This window comes from Camelus bactrianus, chromosome 6 (genome assembly GCF_048773025.1).
Source record: "Camelus bactrianus isolate YW-2024 breed Bactrian camel chromosome 6, ASM4877302v1, whole genome shotgun sequence".
Lineage (NCBI taxonomy): Eukaryota > Metazoa > Chordata > Mammalia > Artiodactyla > Camelidae > Camelus > Camelus bactrianus.
Window position 1 is genome coordinate 97,623,095 of NC_133544.1, and position 25,323 is coordinate 97,648,417.

Below are 25,323 nucleotides of genomic sequence, written 5' to 3' on the forward strand. Positions count from 1 at the left end.
TCAGTAACAAATTGTAAAGCTTCTTATACCACATAACTGACCTGTTCTGCTTTTACTTTAACGTATTTTCTTGTTAATGAAAAAGAACTACTTTACAGTGATCTATATGTTTATCTGACCAAGTGTTCTGAAAACCTTTAACAAGCTCCCCAAATATCAATTTCTAATTAAAGTTCTTTTAATCTCCAGTTAAGTTTGGGATGCTACAGAGGGCCCCTGAAACATCCCAAAGAGAGATTTTAAAGTAGTAAGTTTCATTTGGCATGCTAAATAACATGGTATTGTCAATTGAATAATAGATCTTCCTAGGTTATATTGTATGAGAAAATATTATTAATATAGATATTCTATAAATTATATGGATTCCCTAAAATTCTGGTATATCTGAAATGTTACCAGTCATAATTCTAGTTATAGTGACCAGCTTTCTTTATCGATTATAGTGTGACGTTGTTTAACCATGCTTTTAAATCACTTGTCATTTATATACAGTTAATTGTTTCCTTCTGATGATTTTGCAAAAAGCTTTCTCTTCAAGGAGATTTATTGATTTCAAATAAATTTCGAACTATAGCACTGAACTAAACTGGGTAAGAAATTTTAAAGGTCTAATGAAAACTCTGAGTAAAAGAATTAGTTACATGGGACTGAGTAAACTGGTGAATATGGTTATAATTTTTGATTTTGTCTGACATACTACTGGCTTTTAACCTGTTTCCCAGACATAAAGAAACTCTTCTCCTTAAGCTAGTTATGATTCACAGAAATTTGATAAGTTATACCTATGTAAGCAGACTTGGAACAGTTATCTTTTCTCTCTATCTGATCCCTCAAGAGACTAAAAACTCTAAGGTCCCCAGTGGGTCTATCAGACAAACGAGGAAGATCATCTCCTAACAGATATAGCAATCTCAAAGTATTTTAAGGATTTTAAAGAGAAAAGAATTTACCTAAATCTGTAAGGCAGAAATCCATGACAAGCCCTTGACGAGGCATTCCGGGCCTAAGAAAACCTTATTAACATTCTACCCTGAGACTCCTAATTAAAAGTTCCAACACAGCCAATTTAAAAAAAGCCTATATAATCAAATAATCAGACTTAGCTTGTAAATAAATTAATCTTGATTTGACTATATTTGAGAAAACTGAGGGTAACTTTAGAGAGAAAAAAGATTATATTTTAGTGGATATTAATTTCTAGTTTTGTTGATTGAGGTCTATATTTACTTAGACATTTCCCAGATCATTCCTTGCTGTTATGTCACATTGCTGTAAAGGTTAATTGAATTATGAAAAGAATACTCTAGGTTTGTTTCTGAGGCTCAGTAATCTATCCTTGGTAAAGTTCCAATGCCCCATGACCAGCAGCCAGGGTATTATAAATACTGGAACAGGCATGACTTAAAGAACTGTCTCCAACCTGAATGGAAGGACCCTTTATCAGGTACTCTTAACAAGACCATACACACCAAAGCTGAAGGAAACGGACTTTCAGATTCATTTCCTATCAGAAACAACCCCTGCAGTGCACTGGCCTATAGAGCACTGCTCACCTTAAAACAATGCCCAAATGGAGAAAAATCTACCAGGTCAGGATGAGAAGAAGACAACATCTGAAGAAGACTGCAGACCCAAGACACCGAACCAGGCCTGTATGTCAATTACTTTGATAATTTCTCCTACCTTTGATTATGAACTACTCCAACTGTTAAGTTTATGGTAAATTACCTATGTCTAGTACTTCTGTGTTACCTTGGTGGGTTTCCCTACTCCAAGGCTCTAACTAGATAGCCCTCAGAAACGTTACTCTAAAAAGAAATAATAGTTCTGTTTAGGCCACTGTTGATCTTACAAGGTGGGAGACTTCACCTGGCCAATTAATACCTGCTCTGACCCTGACCATAAATATGAAATTTCTCATAAGATCACTCAAACTCAATCAGGAACACAAGGAAAATTTTAACCCAAAAATATAACTTCTCGACTATTAAATTCTTACTCATGACTTTATAAACGTTACTATCTGAATTACTTATATCCTGTCTATATAATAAAATTGTTGTCTGTTACATTTCCCAATGTGTAACTAGGCCTACAAGATTGATGATGGCTAAACATCTTGAAGGAATAGATAAAATTTATAACCCTGTATAAAATAATTGTAATAGTGCGATTCTAGTTATGGTAATGAGCAATGAAGTGTAAACAATTCCTGGATCATAATAGACTAGTAAGACAGGAGATCCAGAGAACTTTTAGTATCAATAGGGTCTGATAAAAAACTAACACCTTGAATGGCAGCTCAGAAGATACTTCACCAGAAGTAGGAATGAGCCATCCTAGCACCGTGGGACAAAATTTGTCATGAAACCTCTCTCAAAATATTGGTCGAATTTAGGACCAAGGGGAAGCACTGTGAATGAAAGTACTACAATGTGAAAGAAAATACTGCAACCACGTCAGTAAACAAAGAATCCTGAAGCCAAGCCATCAGCAGCCGCTGCCACACCCCAGCGAGTACATGCCTGAAACCCAGCCTCTCAGCCACTCATATTGGTGCTCTCTGAGCAGACTCAGAATAAGAAAGGACAGGATACTTGCCCTAGATATCTAGGTGCTTGTTAAAGTATGAATTCAGTGAGTCCAAACGTTTGCTTCCCCCATACATAGAAAACCACTAAATTCTTGAACTTGAGATACCTGGCTTTCTTTAGATAACAAGCAATCTTTTATTGTTCCAACTACCTGGTCTTTGTTGTAAAGCTCCTGTATATCCTAGCTCTTCCCATACCTCTTGGGATCAGTTCCTCAGAGTGATCTGAGAGGCTGTCATCCCGGCTCGAGTCCTCCCGCCAAATGAAACACAACTCTTAATTTTAGGCTGAACGTTTATTTCAATCAAGTCCCAGAATAGACACAACTCATCACTTCTGTAATGGAATACACTGCATCAGGAACCAAAAGCGTGTTCTAGTCCTGAAAAACTACTGGTTCCTCTTTCTTCCTGTCATTATACAGTCCCACCAGAACTCATTACTTTGCTGTCTGCTCATCTGGTAACCAAACTCAGAGAAGAGTCAACTCAGCAGACTGCCCTACTGGGGAGAACAGCCGGCAAAAGCACTGTGGGCTGCCTGCCCTCCCGCACGCTCTGCTGACACCTAGTGTCCTCTGTGGAGACCAGGGCAACAGAGATGTTCCCAACAGCTGCAAAGTCCCACACGTTAAGAAAATCATTTTATTTTATATGATATGTTACGTATATACCCATCTCTGAAAACAGCTTTGCCAGAAGCCCAAATATTCAACATTAATCTGCAAAGGCATATCTGGTCCCTAAGTGAAAACAAGTCTTAAGACGATGCTAAGGACTCCAAAGTTCTCTCCACGACCATCAACCAAGCTCCCTGCAGGTCTGCAGCTGCAGGCGGCAACATGTCTGCTTTTAAAGCAAACCCATCCTGCCCTCGGGTGCTACAATGTCCCTCTACGCCCTCCCATCTCAGGGTAAGAGCAGCCGCTACAGAACCTCACAGGGCAGCACTGACAGGACTGGACACAGAGGATCAGAGCTAAACTAAGCCTTCTGATGACACGAGCTTGTCACTGTGTCACTTTACAGTTGAAGATATATATAGAGAGAACTGGGGTGATCTTGCTCAAAGTCACACAGCTAATAAGTGGCAAAGTCTATAACTCTGCTCCTCCCTCCAGCGTGACGCCCCAGCTGGGATGCCCACAGGGTTCTCTCATGCCTGCCTGACCAGTCCTTTCCTGTCACTCATAAAACACCACAGGGTCTGAACCTAGCCTGCCTTTTCAGCATCTTTTACCTCCAGTCTCTCAGGAACAAGGCTGCTCGGGCCACTGTATGACTTCTGGCTTCCCAAACACTCAGTGCTCAGGCTGGTCTTGCCTGTGCATCCTTCCCCCTGCTCAGAGGCTCTTCCTCACCTGCAGGAGGACGTTTCACCTCTCTGCAGGGACACCCCCTCAGGGAAGCCCTCTTTTCGCCCTCAGCATTGCAGGTGTCCCAGGCCACATCCCGGGCTGCCCCATTAGGACTGCATGTGCCCAGGGGACTAATCAGACTAGCAGCCTCAGAGGCAGGGATTATGCCCGGGTCTCCCTGCAAACCTACTGCCCGCCTAACAGTCCCCAGCCAGCAGGTCACCTGGAAGTCACAGCAAGTGCCCCACCCAATCCAGAAGTCTCTTCATTTTCCAGCACCGCTGAAGAGTGGTTTCCAACCTTTGGTCACTTTTGCACAAAAAGGACCTTCCACTGTGAACCGGGAGGGGTTTTGCTTATGCTACTCACCCTTACTGGAAACGTCAAGGGAAATCAAAAGGCCTTTTCTTGACACTTTTTGATGACACCCTCCCACCCACAATACTCAAATGTTCAAGAGAATTGGGTCCACGTGATTTTGTTTTCCTTACGCTAAGTGGCTCAAAACACTGCAAGGTTCTTTCTCTTTTGAGGGTATTTGTACTAAGTTTATAGGCTTTAATCTGCTTTTGTCTCACTCTTCAGTATCCCTAGCAGTTGCCACTTCTTAATCCCTTCAGCAGCCTCCCTCCCAACATCAAGTCTAGGAAATCAGCTGTGATGAGGGGCCCAGGGGCAGTCACAGAAGATGCAACTAAGGCACAGAGAGGCGACATAATTTGCCCAAGGTGATCAGCTTCCACCCCTAACAGTGTGTGTCACGTCCCTCTGTTTAACTCTTATGCTAAGCAAGTTAACTTTTTGTAGATTATAGTTATAAACAGATGAGGTATCAAAATATACACAAGGACACACATCAAATCTAAGATGTTGATTAACTCCACTATTTTGTTTCTATTTATTTTATTTCTCTTAAAAAATTAAGAACCTCTGCAGTCAATAATGCAAAATGTTACTGGGTTTTAAATCCAGAATATAGAGGTGTTAAGTGTGTCATTGCTCATCCTTATTTGTATGTTCACAAGACAAAATGATTTCAAAGACTCTCTCCCCTCCCCCTACTCACTACTGGCTCTCACCAGAGCTCCATGTCCACACATCTAACAGCCTTTCATTTACCCAGAGCTGAACTCATCAGATTTTCCCCAGAACTCCCTCTGCAGGTTTCCCTCATCACAGCACAGCAGGGCTATCATTTACCTCATTAATCCACCCAGAAACCTGGGCCTTACTCCATTCTAACTTCACAGACAGCATTCATCCTTTCCTTTTTACCATCGAAACATGTCTTCAATCTGTTCGCTTTAACACACTGACCGTCCCACCGCTCAAGTGGAAGCCACCAACACTGCACACCTGGACTCACGAGTCTCCCAATTGGCCCTACAGCCGCTCTCCCCTACTTGAGACAAATGGGATTGTGTCACTCCCGCGCTTTTAGGACTCTTTTCAAACCCACTTTTCTTAGAAGAAACTCCCAGTTCTTCACCTGGTGAAGGTCTTTGCCATCAAACTGTCAGCTCAGGGAGGGCAGGACACGCCCTCTCCCCTTGGCCCCACCCTCTGGCAGAGCATCAGCATGGGAGGACCTGCTGAGCTACACCAGCCTGTATTCTAAACCTGGTCTTGATTTCTTAGCAAACTGCTTCACTTATCCATACAAATCCAAGGTAGATTAGAAAGATTTTAGATGTTGATCTAGACTATTGATTTGGGGATTTTGCACTAGCAACCTGCAAGTACATGTTCTAATGATTCTGTCTTCTAAAAACCACACCCAGATTTAAGTAGTACTTGTGGAATGTCTTCGGAGTAAAAGGGACTGTAGTTTTACAGAATTTATATTTTATAACATGAACAACCCGCACAGGGTCACAAATGGAACTGCCTCACAAGTGACAGAAGACAGGTGAGAGGCATATAGCAACAGGTCACAAAGATGGTAAGAGAAACTTTGATTCTCCAACCCCCGAAAAAATTCCTCAATGAACTGAAAACTCTGAATTTTGAAAGTAAAATACTATCATATAAAGAAATAAAATAAATAATCCTCTTCATCAGGGTTTCAAGATCTGACTCCAGAATTTTTAGCAGGCTATACTGAATCCTAGCAAAGGAAAATCATATACACTAGTGGTGAGTAATTTCCAGGGAAACGGCAGCAATTCCTCCACTTGTAAAAGGACGTAATTCACTTGTCAAGGTGAATGTAAACTGCATTCTGGAGAAATTCGGTAGCTCCCAGGCTATGCTTCTGGGTGGCAAGTACACGGACAGCTTCGAAGCATGCTTCTAACTGAGTCACCGGCATTCTTACACTGCAGGGGGAAACGGAGGCCCTCAGTCATGAGCTGAGATGTTCCTGTCTTGTCTCACTGCCCGTGCCTCGGGGACTCAGTGCCCTGCAGCAACCCTGCCCCAGGCCAGGAACCGTAGCGTGGCCAATCATGCATGAGGTGCACTGTGCTTGAGAAAGCCCATCCCCGATGGGGGCAAGAGGTGCTGGTGGGGTTGTGTGAACCTATAAATGCTCACAGAAATACACCTACATACAATGAAGTGATACAATTAAGAGTAGCAGGCTATTTAACAAAATTTCAATTGTCAGTGGAAATTTTACCATTCCTTTCCACTTGTCCCCTGCACTCTGAGACAGGCTTAGGCTCTCTCACACCTGCAGCTCTGATGCAATCGTTGTGAATTCATTTTGCTTTGCTGCAAGTGTCTTCGCTCCCCTTGTCGCTGTGAATGTCGTCTCTTAACAGAGTCAGATGTCTTCCTGGATTTCTCCCTGAATTCCTTGCTCCTGCTTCTCAGATCCTAAGATAAATGGCAAGTGAAGACACATGAGTATAAAAGGCACTGTGGACTTGACTAAAGCCTTCAGTGTCCCCTAGGTGAATGCTGCCCACCCCTTACCTTCGATTCTCAAGGTTCTGCCCAGGGTGACATCCAGACAGGATAGCGTCCTGGGCCAATTAAATGCTGTGTGGCTTGGGCGCACGGACAGGTGCAGGAGCTGGTTCCGGAGCCGGGCACCTCCCCACCTCTGCTCGTCTCTCTCCCGAAGCCCCGCTTCCAAGCCCCCAGGCTCCCTAATCTTCTTTGCTTCTCTTCTACTTTACTCCAAGCCCTTTTCCTCTTCCTTTATTCCCTACTTATCCCCAGCTGGAGTGATTTTTCAATCACAGTATCTGAAAAATTTTCTGCAGCTGAAAAAGAGGTCTCCAGAGGTCAATGCCCATATGCTGGTTCTTGAAGAGAGCCCCAGGTTAGGGAGACCCTCACCAACACTCACAGGGCATCAGACTTGTTGCAGGGTCGACCACCCCCAACAAGAGTTTGCTGTGACCCCAAGGCACGCACAGCATCGCTGCTCACAAAAATGTAGTTGGCTCATTTATCCATTATTGAGAAAAAAATTAAAAATTGTTCATGTTCCTTACTAAAATTATTTATGAGGTGGAAAAAGGAATTGTAATAGAAAAGAAAAAATTTGACTTAATGTTAGATGTTTTCCTTTGGCTTTAAACCTGTGCCCTGTTTTCTAGGCTTAGACATGCTAGCTCTGCACCTTTTGTAAAAGAAAGTTGCCTTTAGCCTGAAATATCCAGGAGGGCCTATTCTGCGGGCTCTGATCTTTAAGGATGTTAGCTCTTCTACACTTATGTAGAGATGGCAATTTGCAAAATAGAGAATAACCTGTTTTTTTTTTTTTTGGAAGTTTTAAAGGGTCACCGTGATTTGACCCACATGGACAGCTGAAAGAACAAAGGATTCCAAGGAAATCAATTCGTACAGCAAGAAGTTTGCAACAACCAACCACATCCCCACCCCTGTTTAGTAAAAAAGGAGACTGAATTCTGACTTGGGGAAGAGGGTTCTCCAGGATATCAGTATGCCATCTTCTGGGTCTGCCAGCTTTTCAAATAAAGTCACTATTCCTTGCTCTAACACCTCATCTCCCGATTTACTGGCCTGTCATTCAGGAGGCAGAACTAGCTTTGACGTGGTAACTAAATGACTTCATTGGAGGTAGTATGTCTCCACTGTTTCCCCATTTCCAATATGTCACAACCTATAAATTTTATATGCTGTTTAGCAACACAACCAAAAAACCTAACATAGGGAATTGATTCCATGGAAATAAAATTATTTCTACTCCTTCAAATCTTTTTTCTTTTCTATTTTATTTTGTTTTGCTTATTGAAAAGAAAATAAAAGTCAAATCTATTTATTTCATGTATTTTTGTTATAGCTGCATATTTTAAATACTAAAAAGATATTTAAATTGCAATAAAAAATTGTTCATATATTAGTGTAAAGATATATAAACAATCAATGTGGATTAGGAAAGGTATGGATATTTACTAAAAATCCACTGCACATCCAGTCTTTTACAATCATATCCTGGAATATAAACTCTATGATCCAGGGGTCCACCACCCACATTCTCACTGCCGAGTTCCTTAGTAATCAACTACCAAAGCACCAACATAGAACCACGTGATCAGTACTTTAGGTATAAATGAGGGAATTAGCTCATTCAATTGTATAAAAAAAAACCTTAAAATATTTACTGAACTTACTTACAGACAAAGAAAATTGGACACAAAGAAGTACAGTTTCTTCCCGAAGGTCACAAAGCTAATAACTGGTAAACGCAAGATTTGAACTCATCTGCCTGATTCTAAAAACCAGGTGGAAATCCCATTTGACTGTGGAGGGCCCAGCAGCAAAGCCTATCACCATATCTTTGTTCAGATCTAGCCTTAGACAGCCTGAGACAGCACCCCATTCCTTTGGAACTCGAGGGCAAGTGATATCAATAAGGATTTTGTATTCAGTAGTTTCTTAGGCCTCATTTATATAAAGTGTCAGCAGGTCAGCAGAAAAACTCTGGGAAATATGAGTGGATCCAGAGCTTTTTGCTGATTAGAAACTCAGTCTACCAGGACATAGTGGCCTTCCCATGAGAGGCCACATGGACATAAACTAAAGGCAGGTGAGCAATGAAAACTAGCAAGACCCTGGAACTCAAGCAAGAAGGACCCCTACCATCCCCTGCCCAGTTGCCTCTTCGCCCGCATGGACACGATGGCAGAAGACCCAGGTTCTTGTCCAAGTTACAACATCATGGATTCTCAACCATAAAAATTTACGGCTCTATGATCTTAAGTACTTTCCAACTCAAATATGATTAAACCAATATCTCAGCAGAATGTCTATATCTCCACTTCCTCTCTTCTATTAGGAGAATATTTCTATGGCAACAAAGCAGAAATCCAATTAAAAACACCATGCAAGAAGCCGGGAGAAATTCTGCATAAGGGACTTTGTTCTCACGCTCAGTGAATGGAAACACAGAAAAAGTGTTCCTTCTCCCTCAGCAAGTGGGAGGTAGCCTGATTGTGTGTGTGTGTGTGCGTGTGTGTGTGCGTGTGTGTGTAAATGAAATACAATGAATTCTGGGATATTTACAGATTTTTTTATCTTACAGTCATTTCATGAGGATGAGACAACCTTTAAAGTAATTTGAATCTAGTGTTCTGAGAGAGTCTCAGGCTCTTATGGTGAAAGAGGGGAAAGGGGAAAGAAAGGAGGAAAGAAGTAAATGAAGCAAAGGAGTACGAATACTGCTAGGGAAAGGCAAGACATTAATTTTTTTCCTAATTACATCATACACAAATTATGGACTGGCTTTCCCCCAAGTCTTGTCAAGCACTGAGTTGTAGAAGAAAGGTGACAGCTCATTTCTTACTGAGCTTGTGATTGTACGTGGCATCTCATAGACACAAATCCTTTACGCTGATCAAACACTCTAGCAGCAGGCCGTAATTCTCCTGTTTTGAGAGACAAGAAAACAGGAGTTCAAAGCGGATATATAACTTGACAAAAGTCAGAGGACCAGTAAACAAGAGAGGATGAATTCAAACTCAGATCTGAATGCAGAGTCTGCTCTTCCCACTCCCAGGACTGGAAAATCCTTAACACACAGGCTGCCTAGCTCCCCTGCAGTGTTCCTGGCCCCAAGCATTTCCCATGTTAATGGTCGCCAGTTCTCACAGTCACAGCGCTCTGTGCAGCCAATGGCCTCCATCGGACCTTGATCATCTACCTGTCACGCCCAACAGGCTTCTCCACAAAGGCAGGAAAGCTGGCTTTCCAGTGCATACAAAGCCATCCCTGGTCTAACCTGGGCTCTTCTGCGGCTTCTCCAGCCTAAAGGCAGCCATGAAACTGCTCAGAGTTTGTACATAAGCCACACTACCTCTCTCCATCTGTCTCCCCAAATATACTACTTAGCTATGGCCATTTTGATAATCTTGGAAAAAAATTTTTAAAAACAGAAAAGAAAGGATTCTGGAACAAGTACTTAATACTTACAATTTTAAATGACAATTTACAAAGTGAGTATTTACAAACCAATTCTGCCTTCCTAGGTGTCAGTTTTAACAGTTACAAAATATAATAGCAAAAAATTCTCACTTACAGAATTAACAAAGACATCAACAATAATCTGGAATAAACTCAAAATTAAAGCCCATGTTCTACATGGAGAAAACTACTGGACTCTACTGAGGAGTAAAGTAAGAGGTGTGAATGTAGAGACATCAACATATTGCATGGAGGAAAGCAGTTTTGTAAAGATGTACGTTCTCCTAAAGATAATTCAAAACTTACTAAAAAATCCCATGAAAACCCTTATCTGTGTTTTTTAACTTGAACAAAGTATTTTAGAATTCTTCAGGAATAATAAATTCATACTAGCCAAGAAAATTTGTGATGGAAGAAAAGAATCAAAAAAAAATCACACTTTCAGTTATTAAATAAATTTTTACAATATGTAAGATATAGCGCTGGAGTAAGAAAGTAAAATTGACAGAAATAAACCATGAGCTCAAAAAGAGACTCTAGTGTACATAAGTATATTGTACAGTTGGGATTTCAAATCAAAGAGCAAAGTATGAATTCAATAATTTTCCTGGGACAATCAGAGAATCACCTGGAAAGAACAAATTCTATTCCTGTGCTAATGACCACAAGAAAAATTACAGATAGTGATGTAAATATTAAAATACTAATAACAACAAATGCAACTCTTTGCTCATATTAATTCAACTTCTCCTCACTATAACAAGTACTATTATCATCTCCATCTTAGAAATTAAAAAAACTTACAGAAGAGATTTATATCATTATAAGAAAGTGTTTCTAAGAATAATACCAAAGATAAAACCCAAAAGGAAGACATTTACAATCTTAAGTATATTTTGGGCCACAAAGAAAATAAAAAAAAACTACTGAACAAAATGAAAGGCAAGAAATGACAAGAAAAAGCTCTGTGATACATGTTGATGAAGACAAGGGGTTAATGTTCATAACATACAAAGAGCTGTCACAAAGCAACAAGAAGCTCCCTCACTTAAATGTGTGCAAAGGACAAAAGGGATCATTCACTTTTAAAAAGTCAGATGGCTAATGAGTGAAAAATGCTCAATACCTCACTGGTCATCAAATACAAACTAAAACAATGAAAAAGCACTTTTGTTCATCATATTGGCAAATATTTATAAACGATAATCTAGCTAGTGTCCATCTGTGAGAGAACAAACTGTGAGTGACATTTTGGAGGACGACATGTCAATGGATATGTAAACTCTGAAAAACGTGTGTACACACAGACTCAATTCAACTTCTAGGAATCATTTCATTTAGAAAAAAATCAGTTCAAAAGATGTACTCATCAGAGCATTTACACAGCACTGTTTACAATGGTGGGATGAAAAGCTGAAGTGAAATCATATCCAGTGATTGAGAATTGGTTACATAAGTTATTCTACAGCTTTTCATTCCCCACTGGAGGAGCAATTTCTAGAGTCACTTGAAAGGAGCCTGTGATGAATGTAAATGTCACATCCAGGGACTAAATTTCCAGAAGCCTTAACTAAAGGAATACTCATACAAGATCACAGGTATGTTTGTACAAGAGGGATGCCAGTCAAACATCCTTTCTGAAAGTGGAAAATGGAGAAAACTTAAGGGTCCAACATCAAGAAAATGATGCTGTAAATCACGGCAAGATGTGGGCTCTGAAGGGGCCGGCGATTCGGCATTGTCCAGGGCCTTGTCCACATCACTCTCCCACCAAAGGTGTCCTTCCACAAGAGACCACACCTGCACATCAGGAGACCCCGCCTCTCTATCTGAAAGGACCGGGTGAGTCTGGAGTGGGAGGACGTCTATGATATACCCGTGAGTGAATAAAGCGAGCTGCATAACACATATAGTACGGTCTTATTTTTCAATAAAGCATATATACACACACATATACATAGATTTCTCATATAAGTGTATGTATGTAGGTATGTATGTATTTATGGGTATATATATATGTCATAGGCATAAAGGTCATGAAATATATACACCACATTGTCAACAGCTTTTACACTCAGGAAATAAGGGGAAGGGATTTAGGGGACTTTCGGTACCACCACAGCTCTCTTTTCAGTATTTCAGTTAAGTATACTTGAATTTAAAAGTTTATTTAAGTCCGAAGTAAAATGGACGATGCCTCCACAAGACATAATGCTATACTGGTCATTAAAAATCATGCCAGCGGAGATAGAATATTGCAGAAAAACATGTAATAAGCCAAATGGAAAATGGAGGTCTCCACACAATAAACAGGCACAGAGTGATCGCTGCTTTTTATGACAGAGGTGATACACACTGACGAAAAGGACAGAAAATAGATGTTAAAGTGTTAATTACTGTCTCTGAGTAGTGGGACAAGGATACCCTCTTTTGCCCCTTTTTTCAGACTTATTATATTAAATACACATTACTTTTCATCTGAAAAAAGCATTTTTAGATGTCTAGTACCATGCATTGGAGAAAATACATGAGTACTTACAGAAACAAATAACTAGGAGACACCGCAGCAGCTTCAAACAATGTAGAATGGGCGATCCTGAATAACAATGCGCAGTTACATAAGGACCCACAAAGTGAGAGCACCTGCTGTAACAGGGCATGGCCCCCTTCTATTTGTCAGTTGTGTCTTCAGGGCTGAGGCAGATCTGAGCACGGCCAGTGTCAGTGCTGGTGTCTGGATGGATGCCACTGGAGGGGAGGGCACCTGCAAGCCGAGAGGAAGAACAGAAATCATCCTCTGCTTTTTCTGTCTTGTTTCTTTGTTACTGTAAAAGAGAGGCATAAATAAGATAAACTAAATCTTCCCTGCTGAAATTTAAGTAATGAAACCGTTTTTAAAGTCTTCACAGCTTATATTCTGCCTATAACTGTCTTTACAACAAAGCATCATATTTATTAAATGTTAATTAACTCAATTAACTCCCTGTTGAAACCCATTAAAGAACATGAAATGCACTACGTGAAAGCACCACGCCTGCAGTGACTACCTCAGCTGTCTTGACGGCAGTGAAGTCAGCCCCCACCATCCCGTGGCCCTGAGCTCCTGATGCTGCAAAGAGAGCACGCTGCCTCCTCAGATGGAGAGGAACTGTGAAAGCATTTTCTGAAGTCAACAGAACTGACAAAACATAACTGACAAATCCCAGGCTTCTTGGAGGATGTCATTTTCTTTTTCTGGCCAACACCCGTCAATGAGCAGAACCACCCCATTCCGAGCCATGAGACTCACGTGGGAAGCAGTTTTGGAGAAATTTCCAGGTATAGAATGTAACCAACTATACATAGAACTCTGACAAAGGAAAAGATGAAATGCTGTGATTTTGGAAGACACTCAAAATATTCTCCTAAGCCTTAGTAGCTGGAAAGGCTGGGCTTCTCCTCATCCACTTATTTATTTCACATCCAGTGAGAATCTCCCACAAACCCTGTTTCCCTGTGTCTGCTGGGAGCCTCAGGCACACTGTTGCTGTCGATCTTATAAGTCACAGCAATCTTATAAGTCTTATATTTCTCACGCCTGCAACCCTCACACAAGCTCGCCTCCTAGCCTCACTGTCTGAACTTGGCCCCATTTTCTCACCTGTTTTTTGGTATCTGTTCTGTAAGCTGCCTGAAATGCTTTTTGGAACAAGTCAGAAGAATGAGTGGGTAGAGAACTGGACAGATGGACAGGTGAGAGGTGGACAGACAGACAGAGAGACTCCAAGAAAAGGGGAACAAGAAAATTTCCTATGCAGAACCCTCTTCTAGTCAGGGAAGAAAACCGCCACGGAGACGTGTGAAGAGGCAGGTGGCTTAGGGCTGTTTCCCTGGATTCCATGAAAAGCCACAACAAGAGATGAGAGGGTAGAACTATAAATAATAAAAGAAAAAAAGCATGCATGCTTGAAAAATATATCTACAATATGTACTTTCTAAAGAATAGATTCAAATCAGCAAGGCCCAATAACACAATTTTTGGGTATTTAGAGAAGTGAGAATCCCACATCCAAACCAGAAGACATCCCTTTGGCACACTGAGAGTCTGCACGGGGTGGTCATAAAGCTGTCTCCGCAAATCCATTCTATCCTGCACTTACGAGGAATGAACAGCTGTGCTCGGGCTGCCCACGTGCGTCATTTACACCCCACAGCACCTCTAAGGGGGAGGGACGCCTAGCGAGACCCGTCTCTGCAGGACAGGAAACAAGTATGGGAGAGGCTAAGCCGACCTACCAGTTCTCCATCTCACAGGACTGGTCACTCCAGAGCAGGACTCGATCTCAGACCCATGTTTGTAACCACAGTACTACCGTGCTTTATGTGCTTTTTGTGTGTATAACACATTTGTTTCTGGCATGAAAGGATATTTAATAAATTTTCGGTTGTCTTGTCTATCTCATTAGCTCACAATCAATCTTTATACAGTTGAACTGTACTATTTCAAAAAGAGTACAACGGAAAGAGCAGGGGTCAGAATAAGAGGGGTTGCATTCTTTATCTGGTACCTCATCTCATCCAAGTCCCCAACCAGGGAGAAGGAGCAAATGTTTTCATCTTTTAAAGAGAGGTCTCCAGTGATGGTGACTTACTCAACTCCAAAACCAAGGCTGGGGGTAGGGCACAGGCAGCAACCAGAGCAGTATCACCTGTAGGAAGGAGAAAAGAGCTCACGGGAGGGCTCAGGGGCTCAGCCTGATTTAATTTCAATTGATAAAAGAATACCACAGTTTGAAAATACTACCATGCCATGGATTTGCGCTTTCTTGACATCTAGCAAGTTTCCACAGCCCACATGTAACATTATCATGTACCAGTGAAAGGAAGAGTGTACAGAGAGGGAAAATCAATGCCACAGGCAGGCTGAAAACCAGACTAGATGAAAGGAAGACAAAGGGCATAGTTAAGAGGAGGGGAAAGGCTGGGAAAAAGACATCATCAGAAGGACTCTCAAGCATCATCCAACAATCATATAATCATTCATTCAACAGAGGGTTACAGAGGTCCTATTTTGTGCAAGATTTTTCACAGGGCAAAGAAAGAGCGCAGCCTACATGGTGGCAGCAATTGGCAGGGCTCAAATACACTTCTGATCCCGGTAACTTGCACACTTTTACTCAGTATAAAGGCAAAGATAAAAAGTAAAATAATACTCTATAAACAAAATGCATTGCTGAAAAAAATTAAAGAAGTCCTAAATACCTGGACAGACACACAACGCACATTCCTGGATCAGAAGACAGTGTTCTTGGAGTGGCAGTGTTCCCCAGAGCGATCCATACATACAACGTGGTTTCGATTACAATCCCAGCAGGCTCCTCTGCAAAAACTGACTAGCTGCTACTACAATTCATATGGGAATTCGAGGGTCTCAGTAACCAAAACGTACTTGTAAAAGAAAAACAACATGAGAGGACTTGTAATTCTCAATTTCAAACCTTACAACTGTATCTCCAAGTGATATTTGAGGCCATTTTTAAGTTATTATTGTGTTTATCCTTATTTTCCAAATTCTCTAAAATGAATATATCTTTTACAATAAGAAAAATAAAAAGTAAGGTATCTTTTACAACATGCACACCGATTCATTCATTGGGAAAAAAAATATTTTAATTATAAAGAGGTAAACAAATATCTAGTGAAAAAGGACTACTTAAAAACAAGAGTGCATTTTCATTTTTCATAAATTGAAATCTGAAAGCACAAACACATCAAGATTCTAAGGAGACCAATGCAACATATTAATATTTATTTCCAAAATTCTAATTTAACAATGAAAACTCAAGAAAGATAAAATCATGTTTGACAGCCAACTGCAAACACATGGAGAGCAATGTCCTAGAAATCACAGTTCCTTTAACTCTGCTACTACCTCAGTAGGAGAGGAAATTCCTCACTGAGAGGACAGTGGAATCCCATGCATAAGACAGGATACGCAGTACAAACTGCACTAGAATCAGGGGTGATTTTCTTAGACGAACTCTAAGGCTACAACATTGCTGAAAAACTATAAAAACATTGACAGGCATATTAAAACACAGTCATATATATTAAACAGAAACATATGAAGTCTGCTCCCATGTTGCATAGAAATACAAACATATTTGTTCATTTATGGGCACTGATTACTTTTTCCCAGGTAGAATATTTCAACTAAAACAAATAATCAATAATACAATCCTCTTGTCAAATCTAGTTGATAAGTTACTCTGCTATGTAACCATAATGTGTCTAAGATAGTTCTAAAATTAGTGAAAAAATCTTTTTATGGTTCCCTGAACTCTTCTCAAAATTCCAAGCTAAAATTTAAAATAGATCAGAGCAGTATTTCTATATGATCTTTTCCCTCGTGAAATGAACACAGTCTGTTGTCAAAATTCTGTCCTTAAAATGGTTCAAGAGCACTGTATCCTAAAAAAACTGCTGGACAGCAAGGCACTATCCAGACAATGTGACCAAACCAATGAAACACAAGGAAGACAGTGACCCTATTCTGGAGGGCTTATATATGTGTCAACACAGGGGTTTTTATTTGATTGGTTTGATTTGTTAGAAAAATAAAATCACTCAAGTACTTTCTTCTTTGAGCATTCTGTAAGTCATGACTGTGTTTTTAGTGTCATGAGCAGGAAAGACTTAAGCATGACTTGATTAGGTCAACTAGCAACAATCATCACTGGAGAGTGAGTAATAAAGAAGTTAACTGATAGCAATGCTTCTGCCTACATGAGACCTAAAATAAACCTACACTGACCTCTGCAAGGAAAATGAGGAGATGAGGTCCCCAAAGAGAAAACAAACTAACAAGAAATCAAAAACGGAAACACTTTTTCATTAACGATTCCAGGAAGGAGTGGAGCATGTTGATGAAAAGCACAGATGTTGGGGACAAACATGAGGGTCTGAACTCCCACAGCACTGGGTAGCTGTGACACTGATATGACAGTGAAATTTTCTGCATCTCAGTCTCCTGTCCATAGACTGGGGACAACAACAGCACCCGTCTCCTAGAACAGTCCTAAATTAAGTTATTTTATATATAAAAGTTTAAATAAAATACCTCAGATTTTAAATATTACCCAAAAGCACAAGGAACAAAGAAAACAGAGATAAATTGGAGTTCATCAAAAGTGAAAACTTTGCTTCAAATGACACAATCCAGAAAGTGATAAAACAACACACAGGAGAAAATTTTTTCAAATCATTTATCTGATTAGGAATTTGTATCTCCAAAAAAAAAAAAAAATCTACAACTAAATACAAAGGCAACTCAATTAAAAATTGAATAATGGATCTGAAAATGTATTTTTCAAGGAAAATATACAAATGGCCAATAAGCACAAAGAAACGATGTTCAATATCATTAGCTATAATTGAAAGCAAGTCAAAACCACTAGGAGAAACTGCTTCACACTCACTACAGTAGTATATACTCAAAAAGAGAATAACAAACAGTAATGAGGCCACAGAGGAAGCGGAGATCCCAGCCCTTGCTGGTGAGGACTTAACGCAGCGAGGCCACTTTGGAAAACAGCCTGGAAGGTCCTCAGAGAGTTAAACATTTGGTTTATGAATGACCCAGCCTTTCTGCTCTCTGGGCATACACGTAAGAGAACTGAAAACAAGTGTCCACATAAAAACTCCTACAGGAATGTTCACGGCGCCATTATTCATCACAGACAAAAAGCAGAAACAAACAAAATGCCTATCACCTGATGAATGGGTAAACAGTGGGGCCCAGTCATACAGTGGAATATTATTCAGCAATTGCAAAGCACAGAGTACTGACCCAGGCAACAAGTTTGACAAATATTGAAAACATTACTCAGTGTGAAAGAAGTCAGTCATAATAGACGGTTTCATTTACTTGAAATGACTCGATTTACATGAAAATGTCCAGCACAGGCAAATCCTCAAAGAGAGAACAGTGGCTCCTTGGGGCTGGGGGAGGATGGGGAAGATGTGAATAACTGCTTATGTATACGGGGCTTCCTGTTGGGGGATGAAAATGTTCTAAGATTGACTGGAATGCACAATTCTGGGCATAGAGTAAAAACCGCTGTACATTTTAATGAGTGAATTGTATTAAAACTGTTAAGAACAAAAGCACCTAGGGCCAGTACCTTCCCATAGTAAACGCAAATTGCTAATTTTATTACAGGAAGAAGAAACTGCCCTCAGCATGAAAGCAGGAGATCTTCAAATGTGGGTAAACAGAAATTGGACAAGAGCATTTCACTTGAAACACTTGCTGAGTTTACACGAAATATTCAGAAATAGGAAAATCAGTTTGACATCACGAGGAAGCATTCTGCTTCAAATGAAGATCAAGGATTCGGCAAGCCCAGCTGCTAAAAATGACCAGAGAAGAATCCTGGTTCTTAAAACAAGCACCAGAGCCAACAAGGAAATGGTGGTGAGGAAAGCAGGAGGCCGAAAATCTGGAACAGTTAGCTACAAATAATTTCTCCACTGAAAATTCAAATATAAAATGAAAGCGACGCAATGCTGTGTTGACCTCACGTGAATGGGCTTCCTACGGTGCTCGACAGTTCTGTAACCCCGAATGAGAGACTCAGGAGAATCAGCATGGTTCCTGGGAGCCCCAAGTGACTGCCCACCAGCACGCAGACCACCATCACATCTGCCAGGTTTCAATTGCAGACAAGAGACCAAGTACTGAAAGGCACAGGAAATGTTGACCGGGGAAGAAAAGGCTGCAGTCAGTCCTGGGACAGAGGCCCTGTGAGCAGAGGCCAGAAGGCTGCAGGTGAACTGGAGTTGCCCTGGGGCAGGAAGGGACCACAAGGAAGCAGATCTCAATTCTCTACTCTCTCTCCCTCGGGTAGGAGAGATAAACCTGCATCTTTCTCACCTGGAACTGTGGGTTCTGGCTGGCAGAAATCTTACAGACACGGAATGATTATTGAAGACTGGAAAAAGTCCAGCAATCGATAGGGAGTAGGGAGCCAACTCCACGAGCCTATCAAATGCTCCCATATTTATTGTGTATAATCAAAGGAAATAGTCATTAACAGTTGTGTGATAGTAAGCAGAAACTTGGGAAAAGTGGATGAGACAGAGATTACAGAATCCACCATGAGTACAAAGTCTTAGTGTATCTTTAGGGAAGTCATGGGGTGAGGGGAACAAAATACATTCTTTAGATATGTGAATTTCAAAACAGACCACCAAACCTGCCAGTTCCTTGTTTTGCGGATAACAGACTATCTAACAGCACACAAGCCCAGCTTTTATAGCTGAGGTCCTGGGTCCTTGCTTTGCAATGAGCAGAGTGCTATCTAAAACCTCAACTACGCAAGCAAAGCATTGTCTCTGCTTTTTAAGGCAAGGAGACAGGAGTGAGAATGAACAGGCGCTTGCTTGCAAAGCAGTTACTAAGCATAGTTTTTCTTAAAGTTGACAGGCGGCCTGGGTCTGCTACAATTTGTTAACCCAATCAAGGGCTCCCACATTGAACCATTATGGAGAATATCCTGGGATGACAAATCCTGGTTTTGGGTCTTTTCCTGCCAGCTTCAGCCACTCTAGAAGGGTCTATGCACATCCCTGAATAACGATCCCACAGAACCACCCACACTCATAACTCCTGGTGCTTGAAACTTAATTTTAGCTCTACACAACTTAACTTAGAAAAGTTTCAAAAATAAAAGATATTATATACTTTTTATAGCTCATCATAGGATTGATTTTTCTGATTGCTCTAAGCTGCTTCTACTTGGTAAAGCACCTACATCTGCCGGTGAATTCAATACTTTCCATTGGGCATAACTAGCCAGTTTGAGCTCGTTAACTTCAATTGGTCAAATATCGATACACTTAATTGATTTTATTGTTCATCAGTTTCAGCCGGGAGGAGAGGGAGTGTCACTCTGTTCCTCAGCCCACCCTCAACTGTTTTCTCATCAGCAACTCAGGCCTCCTGAAAACAAACAAAAAAAAAGCATTTGTTTCCCTTCTTCTACACATTCCACAAACCAAACAGGAAACATCAGCCTGAAGAAAGAATTCAACACAAATGTTAAAACAAAAATCTATAAACCTGAAGTATCTCCATCTCCGAATCATGATACACAATGACATGAGAGTAAGTATGTCAGGCACAAAGCATGCGTCAGCCTAACCACATGATTTATATTCTTTAAAGGAAGGAAGGTTTTCGTATTTTTTATTATCACTCTTTCTCATTGCTTCTGATTAAGCCAAAAAATAGTTTATGAAATTATTTAGCACTGCAATAACAGATTTTTGTTGTATCAATTACAGAAGGCATTCAGAGGGGTTAGGAAAACCCACCTCTGTAAAATATTCAAAATATCTTCCCCTGTTAAGAACACGTATACAAAATGCAACAGGGAATTCAAATTCTTGTGGAGAGGAGCAAAAGCCACAGAAAAAAACACAAAGTAATACTATGAGTCAATTCAAAATTCACTGGACAAACATGCTCAATGCATTCAATGAATTTTAAAGGCACACGGCAAGCCATTCACTTAATGATATGCAGGCTAGAGGAAGAATTTCCCTCTTTAACACACAGCAGAAATCAATAGGGTGCTCCACCAAACAACGACCAAAGAACAATCAAGTTTTTAACAGTTCTGATAAATCAGCATGTTCTAAAGATGAAAATCCAAAAATTTTAAACATTCATTCACACCACAATGAAACAAGCACTTAAAAAAACCAAAAAACCCCAAAGAAACTAAGCACATAGATCATGTACATAGATCAATGAGAATTTCTTTTGCCGCTGGAAGAAAGAACAGGCTATAGCCTTTTCCTTGAAAAATAAAACTACTTTTAAAGATAAATGTTAAAACACATTTCATCATTCATGTTGCCTTGAAAAATCTGAGGCACTTATATCTGATTAGAAAAGCAATTCTGAGTAATAGTAAGTTACAATTCAGTGCCAGTTTGCTTTAGAATAAAAGAGAAAAGAAAAGCTACTGTTCCTAAAATCCTGCACAAAGTGTGAAGTGCCTCCCTGCCTCTTTCTCCTCCCGTTTTCTAAGCTCATGCTCCCCAACCCTTCTGAAACAAGTATGAGAACAACTTATTCCCACCAATATGCCAAATGACAAAAGAACATCAATTTATTTGTGTAAATATATGCCTACACCTTGAACTGGAGGAGAAAGGTATCAGAAGTCTATATGGAACTTATTTCTACCTTCCTGAAATCACACACACAATCGTTCACAGAGACACAAACATATTCCCCCTGGATTACTGGGCACTTCACAAGCTTAGGACTTCCAACTTCTAGAAGATAAATTTGTAATTAGTTTAAAATACAAAACTGTCAGCTTTTGAAAGCCTTGATCATCTGCTAAACCATCCAATTATCAAAGAGACCCAATTAGCCTTCTCTGTAGAATGTAATTTCCCATGATGACAAAACAGACCCTAAGAAGTACTGGATCCAAGTCTCGTGTTTATCACTAGCTATGATCGTTTTTAAGCACATTAACAGATTCAGAAAGGTTTGTCCCAACAACATTTATTCTTCTTGATATAGTATACGTGTTCAAATGCCTATACAGAGACTATGTCCCATGATGGTGTTTAAGAGCTCTTTTGTGTATTACAATATTTATTTTTAAGTGCAGACAAGGAGGGTGGGTGTTACTCTGTTGTAGGCGACCTGCTTAGCATGCAAAATATCCTGGCTTCAGTCCCCAGTACCTCCAAAAAAATAAATAAAAATAAGTGCATATTTAAAAATGAGTAAAGATATAAAAAAATGCAGACTAAAAACCACTGCAATCTAGGAGCCACAATTGGAATAAAAAAACAAGTGTTTCTATCAAATATTGACTTTATGCCAATCACAAAGACAACCACAAATCACACCTGATAACCATCACGTGTGATTCTCAGCAACACTACTAAGTAGACATGGATGAGAAACCCGGCACTGCGGATGAGGAGACGGGGCTCGGAGGAGCCGGGGACGCTGACCGTCCTGCTCCCCGTGACACCGCGTCTGCCCAGGGCAAGCTCTGACAGACCTGCTCTGAGGGGATACCCAGCTGTATGGAACGTTGGGGCACTGGGGAGTCCCAGAAAACACAAAAATTGTTCAGTGAAAAACCAGCTCAAATATATTACACTGTGCCACATCCTTTAAACAGGGAACATGACTGAGAATTTTTGATGCCTCTGTGTCCTTTCTGCCATCATTAATATTTGCCCTCTCAGCACGACCAGTGATGAACTGGACCCCATATGAAGTGCACTCAGATGGAAGATCATTTGAAGCTGTTTTATGAAGTTTGTAGGACTCTGTCTATGCCTCACACAGGCGGTCATCCATCACTTTTCCCCGGTGTGGATGTACCACCTGAAATCGCTCCTTTCTGCTTTTTAAAGTCCCTTCATCTACTCCAGACTTTTCAACAGCAAAGAATCAGCTCAACCACAGACAGTGGACAGCTTCTCACCAAAGGGATTTGAATAGCCCATCGGATTACCTGGAAGCCCTTTTCTTCTATTAAACCCACTTTGAGGTAGTTCATCATTTTCTGATTGGTGGACTTGGCCTCTGACTGGCCTTCTCAGAAAGCTTCCAGCCTCACATCCGGGGATGTGATAGGACCCTGATATTGGGTAAAAAAAGTGCTGAAGGCGGACATCATCCAGTCAGGTCTGCACGGGTAGAAGTGCCACAACGTGCTCAAAAATTATGCAGTCAGCACCCCTGGGCTCCCATGGACTGATTTCACATTAACCAAACTCATGAGACACTGATGCAAGAAAAGCAGAAACTTAACTTATTAATGTAACAGAAGACGTGAAACTATGAACCAGACTGAAATATCAGAGTTCAACCATGAGTACATTTTCTCCTCAATGTACCAATCACGGGCAGGCAGTCACATGGCAAGCATGGACAGAAGTAGAGCAGGAAGGGTTTTTAGATTAACTCAATGGACTAAATTTCTGTTATACCAACAGATCTACTGCCTGGAAAATAACGCTAATCACGGTGCACTCTTCATGGACAGTGGCCGAGACACGACTGTGAGCAACTGTGTGACTCTCCTTTCCCTGTCCTTTCTGGGCTAACGGATGCACAGACGTACAGTGATCAAGGCATGCAGATAGATCTAAACACCCAAAGCCCGTCTCTGTGAGCCTCAAAAGCAGACAGCCAGGGTTTAAATACCAGCTCTGCCACTTACTAGCTCTGTGACCTTGGCCAACATACCCTCTGTGTGCCTCAATTTCCACACTGTAAAGCTGGGATAAAAATCAAACCTTCCTTACTCGCTTGTTGAGAAGATTGAAGGATACACTTCTGTAAAACGCTCAGAAAAGAATGTAGCACTTTTATGGTGCTCAACAAATGTCAAATTAATATTACAGTGGTTTACAAGTCTCCCTTCTAATCATCTTCTGTGTTTCCTGGCACGTCAAATTTCCAAAGAAAATCCTTATTTCTCCTTTTATAAACTCTTTGGGTGCACCCTTCTGTTGATCCCACCACGTCTTTAAACTGAGGGAGTGGATGCCTCCTCCCCACTCCTCTGGGCCATGGAGAGTGCTTCCCCCTTCACACCCCTGACACCTTGCCCACAGCTAGCCCTCCTCACACTAACAGAGTGAGGTGTGATTCCAGGGAGATAAGCAGGGCATGTGAAACCCTTCCTTTCCCTCCAGGTTTGGCCACCCTTGGGAAGCACCCGGGATGCTCAGCTCCATGGCAGGACATCCCTGTGCATGATGGGGCAGATCCTCTCAAGGGAAGGCTCACTGTGGCACAGAGATACCTGGGACAGGGTAAGTCTCTACTTCTGGGACACAGTATCACGACACTCATTTACCCACAGCCCTGAAGTTCATGGAGAACGTGGCTTCATCAGTAACAAAGAAGACATTTAACGCCTGCCTACTCTTTTGTGTCATCTCTCAGTTGGCTGCTGGAGACAACATGTGTATAAGTATTGGATCCCCTTAAGCCCCAACATATATGAAGTAAGAAAAAATTCTGTGGCTTAACATTGTTTCAGGGCCACTGTGTAACAGTTCTGACTCTGCTGATGCTAAATTATGTGTATAGGATCTATGGAACCTCCTCAAATATCTTTCATCATAAAACCAGCTTTTCTTATTTTCGTGCTTCTTAGTAGTTGCCAAAGACAGTCAAATGATGGCTTCACACAAAACAGCAGCAAAAGTTTAAGAGCCCTCTTGACATACCCACTGTGGTAAACAATTTACATAACTTCTAATTCTCAGAATTCTACAAAGCAGATACGAGGGTCCCCATCTCACAGACGAGGGGAAGACTCAGAACGAACTGACTCTGGCTCAAGTGGCTCAGTGGCAGCACGTGCAGACAAACCCAAGTCAAAATACTACACCCCTTCTTATATGTACCAAATCATCTCCCACCAATAAGCACACAGCAGCGGGGTCAATACTCAGGGAACTCAATACACTTTTCACCTTTAAGGTGTTCCAGAGGGCGCTTAGAGCTGTTTTATAAAATTCACGCTCACTGGTTTCTAACACTGGAAGAAAAGTCCGATTTTGCCATTGTTTGCACAGCAAGTCTGAAAAGTTCACAGCGAGATGACAGAATAAAACTAAGATATAAGCAGAATAATTTTTCCAGGGAGACAGACACAATGGACATTGTGGTATTCTGAAGCATTAAGCAAAGTAATCAAAATAAAATCACGTTGTTTAAGCCTTCTTTTAAAAACAGGAAAATTAAGACTGTAAGAAGGTGAAACAGTGCCACCTATGGCTAAAAAGACCTTCCAGGTTGCCGGGAAACATGCAACACAAAAATTGCCTGTAGGATGAGAAACGAGAATAAGGTAACTAAAAGCTTGTGTACCACATACTGCACTTTGCTTCAGGGGAAGGGAGGGGTAGTCAGTAATTAATCTGATATTGCTAATACTCCTGAATATAAAC